The following is a 6,907-nucleotide window of genomic DNA, read 5'->3' on the forward strand; positions in this document are numbered from 1 at the left end:
TTTCCCTCAACGGCAATCTATCTACTTGTTTGATAATGAAGTACGACAGCATGAACTCCAGAAAGTTCTCCACCATAAGTTTTGAGGATTCACCGCACCACCAGGGCCTCGTCAGTAGCACAATCAACATTGATCTGAAACCGAGTTTTCTTTTTAATTGGCCACTCGACGGCGACATCCCTATTCCCTATTATTTCTTCTTCCTTTTTTATATTTTTCGAATCAACTTCCCTTTTCTTTCAAGCTGGAAATATTTGAATGTGCTAACTAATTTCAAAGATCAAATTAAAAAAAATAACTAAATCAAATTAAAAAAAACAGCACTATACAATTAATTGAGTGGATCAACAGCACTATACAATTAATTTCTCTTGACAAAACGAAAGGCACTGTACTGTGTTCTAAAACGAAAGGTTCTAAACAATGTTCTAGATCAGCTATTAATATACGTCGCCACGTACGGGTTAAATATTTTTTATTTTTTATGTTGAATGTAGATAAAGAGAAGAGTGAATCCGGAGATCAAAATGTGAAAATTCTTAGAGCAATATGTTATAATTATAATAAATAAAGACAAACACTAACAAAAAAGGTTATAATTAACGAGTTTTTATTTTTATTTTATGAAAGAGTTAAATATTTAGATTATTTTTCTAAAACAATACAACCTAAATTTGATGTTCATTTTTATTTTACCAGAGAGATTATTTAAAAGTTTATTGAGATATTATTTCAACATCGTTTAACTTTTGCTTTTGTTTCTGTTATTTATGTTTCTATTTTTTTAACTAATTCTTTTTTTTATATGTATTTTTAATATTTTTTATTTATATTTACATTAATACCCTCTTTTTTATGTTGTTTAGAGAGCCTCTTTGAAATGATTAATTATTTTTTGAATTATGTATTTAATTTTGAGGAGGTTTTTTCTGATTTATCTATAATGTTTTTAATCATATATAGTTGAATTTTATTTTTGAAAATAAAAAAATTTATTTTCAAATAATATTTCTAATATATGTAGCCTTACATATTATTTTTTTTCTTTTTATTTTATTCAATCATTATTGTGTGTGTTTTTTTCTATTATCGTTTGATTGAATAAAAAACTTATTTTAATTTAATAAATTTAGCAAACACAATCATATAAATATCTCGTCTTATAAAATTAAATATTTTAATCTTATATATTTTTTTAATTTTATTTTTTAATTATTGTTTATAGTTTTTTTTTTCCACTTAATAACACATATAATTCCACTTAATCTAAATATCAACTGTTTTTGATGCCCGGATCACGAAGACACAATTCAGAGGACCTTTCAAAAGGTCTTCCATGGCCAATGGGTCCACTCAATTTATTGCCTCATAAAGTGCATTGAATAGTTACATGAAACTTTGCATGCGACTGCGACTTGTATATGCTGGGGTGGGCATTCTATTTTAAAAATTGACCCTTTATATTGTTTTTTGTTCAATCCAGTATTAATTCTTGATTTCCCTTTCACTGCCTGTTTATACTTCATAAGATGTGAAAAAACAAGATAATTAATCAACTCAAAGCATGGTTTGAATCACTCAAAAAGTTCGTGCTGATCATGAGGAAAAGGTTTCTCATCTCTAATTAACAATCTTTTAATTAACCTAATTTTTTTTTTTCCATCCATCATGAACTTTATGACAAATAAATTAAAAAAAAAAGAATTCGATCCCCCATTTCTCTCTTTTATTTGAGGTCTTGAAACTGTGGTTGCATTTTGACCAAATAAAAGAATTTTTAGTATTAATTTGGGTGTTTATTTCTAGTTAGATAGAGAATATTAATTATGATGAATGAAAAATAAGTATTTCTCTTGATGTTTATTTCAGTATTAATAGATCAATATTTGCATAACGAACTTTCCCTCAACGGCATTCTATCTACTTGTTTTGAAACCTGGTATCTCTCTTATTAATACTTTTGACGACGACAATGTTAGAGCAGACAAGGAAATTAAGACTCTTCATGGTATCTCTCTAGTTTTAGCTAGCTCTTTTTAATGCTGTCTGTCTCTCTTATTAATACTCTTTTTATTTGGCCACTCGACGACGACATCCCTATTCCCTATTATTTCTTCTGCCTTTGTTATATTTTTCGAATCAAACTTCCCTATTCTTTCAAGCTGGAAATATTTGAATGTGCTAACTAATTTCAAAGATCTAATTAAAAAAAAAAATCCGAACCGAAAAACCAGTTCAAACCGACCAGTTTCAGTTAAGTTTCGGTTTATTTTAGAAAAAAAACCAAAAACTCAATCGATAGGTTTCGGTTCGGTTTAGGTTCAGGTTTAGTTTGGTTATTTTATATTAAAAATAAAAAACTATATTCTTTTTTAGATTTTTTTTTTGTAATTTCTAATGGGTTTGGTTTTTGGTTTGACTCGATTTTTTTTCTGTTGGCTCGGTTATTATTTTCGGGTTCGGTTTTCGGTTTTTCTTTTTCAGGCTTATAAAACTGAAACCGAATCGAACATGTTAGTTTTTTTAACTATTCTAAGTGGCTTAATTGATTTTTTTTCACGATTCGGTTGTTTTTAAATTTTTTTTTTTATTTTCTCGATTTAATTAAATTTTTCAATTTTTTTACTCACCCTTAAAAAAAAAAGATTTGTCAAAATATATTTCACAATATTAATAAATTGCGGTAACCAAATGATCAATTATATTTTACAAGTTAGGTGTTTTACTAGTCTTGAACGGTGTTTTTATTATTAAATATACCTTGTTAAAACTTATCACTATTTTATTTTTATTTTTAAATATTTAGTTGTCAATTTATTTCTCTTTTTTTTTGTTCTATTATTAGTTTATTTTAGTTTTATTTCTATTATATATTGGATTACATTTAGATTATTTTTTTAATTAACATGAATCCTAAAATTAATAACCATATAAATCTTTAGTGATCCTGAGATGTGTATAAAAATATTATTATTTTGATGATGAAATTATCCAAGATTGCTTTTAATAGAAAGGAATACCAAATTGCTTCAAATTGAGCAACATCTTTAAAGATTATATATTCCTAAATAAAATAAAGAAAAACAATATATCAAATAAGAAATGGATGGATTTTTATTCAATCTAATCAAATGGAAAAAATCTAAAGACACGGAAATCTCTGAAGTTGATAGAATACAGCCAACGACTTGGAAGTCCTTCATGCCCCACTCGTACTATCAAAGCACCAAAAAAGAAAAAAAAAGAAAGAAAAAAAAAAGACCTTTCAGAGGTCTTTCATATATTGTCCCTTTGCCAAATGCTACATTGATACTACTCAATGAGACTTTTATAATTACTCATACTTGAAAACGATTTTTTACATAAGAAATAATAATAATAAAAAAAGAATAAAAATTAGAATCAGTCAACTATAGCATGACTTAAACTCCTCTCAGCATATAATTAAAAGGAGCTTCTCCTCTTGATTTCTTCATCTCTCCCTCCACCTCTGGCCAAAAACAAAATGAGTAGCAGCAGCAGCAGAAAATATCTCTCTCTCACAAACTTATCTTTATTCACACCTCTGCCACCTCTCCTTCCTGTTCCTCCACATCTCACCATCCTTGTAAACCGGGGGTTTACCACCACCTTACGTTCCTCTCGATAACATAGCGCTTGATTGTGGTTCATCCTCCCAGAGTTTTGTATACGGTAGGAATTGGACTGCAGACATCAACTCAAAAGTGGCCCTTCTAGATCAAGGCAGCCCCTCAACAAATCTCAAAGCAAATGGAGCCTCCACTAGCTCTGTACCTTATTATACTGCTCGCGTCTCTCTCTCCCAATTCACCTACACATTTCCTGTCAAAACAACAGGACCTAAGTTTGTTCGCCTCTATTTCAATCCAGCTTCCTACACTGGTCTCATCAGGTCTAAAGCATCTTTTTCTGTCACAACCGGTCGCTATACCTTTCTTAGTAACTTCAGTGGCTTCCATTACACTGACCCACATGGTGAACAAGGAGGTTACGCCAGAGAATTCATCTTAAATGTTGAAGATGAGCAGAAAAATCTGAGCATAACGTTCACGCCAAGCCCTCATGTAGCTGATGCATATGCTTTCATCAACGGGATTGAAATCGTATCCATGCCCACCAATCTTTATTACACTGCAGGAGATAACCCAGAGCAGTATAATTTTGACCAGGGGGTCTATCTTCCCCTTCAAAATGAAACTGCTTTAGAGATCATGTACCGAGTAAATGCGGGTGGGGGAGAGATCACACCGCCCAACGACACTGGCATGTTTCGAAGTTGGTTAAGCGATGTCGATTACTTGACGGATGCTCGACCAAGCGCTTTTCAATTTAATGGCACTATTCAACTCCAGTATAATAACCACACTCGCTATGCTGCACCTGACGTACTCTATCGAACTGCTAGGACCATGGGGCCCGATTCTACTGTAAATAAGAAATACAATATGACTTGGGAGTTTCCGGTCCACTCCACGTTCATCTATCTTGTTAGGCTTCATTTCTGTCAGTTTATACCGATTATATTGCAAAAAGGCGACCTAGTCTTTAAAATATATATCGCTAATCAAACGGCAGAGCGTTACACAGATATAATTTCTTGGGCTGATGGATATGGGGTTCCCATATACAAAGATTACGCAGTGATGATGGATGCCGGAGGAAACGAAGGGATACAGAATTTATCAATTGCATTGCACCCTATTCCGTCTACTATTGCCGTGGATGCAATGTTGAATGGAGCTGAAATCTTCAAATTGAGCAAATCAGACAATCTTGCCGGACCAAATCCTGCCGCGTTTCCGGACAGCCCTATTAGTAATACTCCTAGCGCGACCTCAACAAAGCCAAAGCATAGTCGAAGAAGAACAGTCGCCATTATTGGTGCTGCTGTTTCGGGCATTGTTGTCGTCTCAGTTCTATTTCTCTTGATTTTCCGGAGAAGAGTCCAAAAATTCAAGGACTTGGTTTCTGGCGATGCAGCTTCAAACTTAAGCCCTCTTGTTTCCTCTTCAAGAAAGTCAACAAAGACCAATAGGCCATCTCTACCTTCTGATCTATGCTACCGTTTCTCGCTAGTTGAGATCATAGCAGCTACAAACAACTTCGACGATTCATTCATTATTGGTGTTGGTGGCTTCGGTAACGTGTACAAAGGATTATTTGATGGTGGAGTCAATCGTGCTGCGATCAAGCGATTGAATCCAAGTTCACGGCAGGGTGCAACCGAGTTCAGAACAGAGATTGAGATGCTCTCCCAGCTTAGATTCCGCCATTTGGTTTCTCTAATTGGTTACTGTAATGAGAATAATGAGATGATCCTGGTGTATGATTATATGGCTCGAGGGACGCTTCGTGATCATCTCTACAGAACTGATAATCCTCCACTTTCATGGACTCAACGCCTAGAGATTTGCATCGGTGCTGCCCGTGGGTTGGATTACCTTCACACAGGTGCCAAGCACACTGTCATTCATCGTGATGTGAAGACAACAAATATCTTGCTGGATGACAAATGGGTGGCCAAAGTTTCGGATTTCGGATTGTCCAAGACAGGCCCTACGAGCACATCGAAGGGCCACGTGAGCACCGTTGTGAAAGGTAGCATAGGGTACTTGGATCCCGAATATTGTCAACGCCGGCAATTGACAGAAAAATCTGATGTCTATTCATTCGGGGTTGTGTTGTTCGAGGTATTGTGTGCTAGACCAGCAATAAACCGATCAGCAGTGCCAGCAAGTCTAGCAGAGTTGGCTAGACAAAGCCACAGCAACGGAACGATTAATGAAATCATTGATCCGTATCTGGATGGAAAGATCTCACCAGATTGTCTGAAAAACTTTGTTGATGTTGCAGTGAGATGCTTGCTCGAGAATGGAATCGAAAGGCCATCGATGACTGATGTGGTTTGGGGCCTTGAGTTTGCATTACAACTGCAAGAGAGCGCGGAAGAGAATGTCAAAGTGGCTCAAACTGAGAAAGAAGTTAACATGGAGACTCCTCTGAAAGGCTCCTCAATCGATGACAGCAGTGATTTGTTTAGTACTGGCAGTGAACTAGTTGTGAATTCCCGCATTTTGGAAATGGCCACAACAAGCAGCAGCGACGGACAAAGTTTTCTAAGCAACGAGTCGGAGAAAATGATGTCTGGTGCTGTGTTCTCTGAGATCATGAACCCAGAGGGGCGATGAGAAGCAAGCTAGTTAGTTTTGTATTAAACTCAATCTAGAAGGTCAAGGAAGGCAACCACCGCCCAGCTAGCCAACAACTGTCACCGCCCAGCCGCCAGCCACCAGCTGCCACCGCCTAGCCGCATGCCGCTAGCCACCTTCACACCTAAAAGTTTGAATTTTCTTGTTTTGAATTTGTGTATAAATAGGCAGCTAAGCTTATATTATTTTGTGTGGAGAGAGAGGGCGTGTATTAAGATTTTGTGTTATTGTAAGCTTCTTGTTCTTGAAATAAAACTTTGTGTTTTATTCCCTCTGAGTATTTCAAAGCCACCACCAGTGGTTTCTCTCACCAACAGGAGAATATATGGTATCTAGATTCTGGAGCCAGCAATCACATGTGTGGCCACCGAGATTTATTTGGTGATCTAGATGAGACCATTCAAGGTCTAGTTATTTTTGGAGATACCTCAAAAGTTCCATTCAAAGGTAAAGGCAACATCCCAATCAAGTTGAAGAATGGAGATCATAGCTACATCGTCGATGTTTATTATGTCCCAGCCATAAAACAGAACTTGATCAGTATAGGTCAACTTATGGAGAGAGGTTATACTCTTTTCATGAAGAATTGTCATCTGACAATTACAGACTACAATGGGAGACTAATTGCCTATGTGAAAATGTCAAAAAATAGGATGTTTTCTTTAAACATCCAATAT

The 6,907-nt window shown here is 35.2% G+C and overlaps 1 pseudogene; it reads left to right on the plus strand.

The window, feature by feature from the left end:
• Nucleotides 1–3,494: 3,494 nt before the first annotated feature.
• On the plus strand, nt 3,495–6,507 carry LOC118042733 (receptor-like protein kinase FERONIA; annotated as a pseudogene).
• The last annotated feature ends 400 nt before the right edge of the window (nt 6,508–6,907 follow it).

Source organism: Populus alba, chromosome 17 (genome assembly GCF_005239225.2).
Source record: "Populus alba chromosome 17, ASM523922v2, whole genome shotgun sequence".
In the NCBI taxonomy this organism is placed as follows: Eukaryota; Viridiplantae; Streptophyta; class Magnoliopsida; order Malpighiales; family Salicaceae; genus Populus; species Populus alba.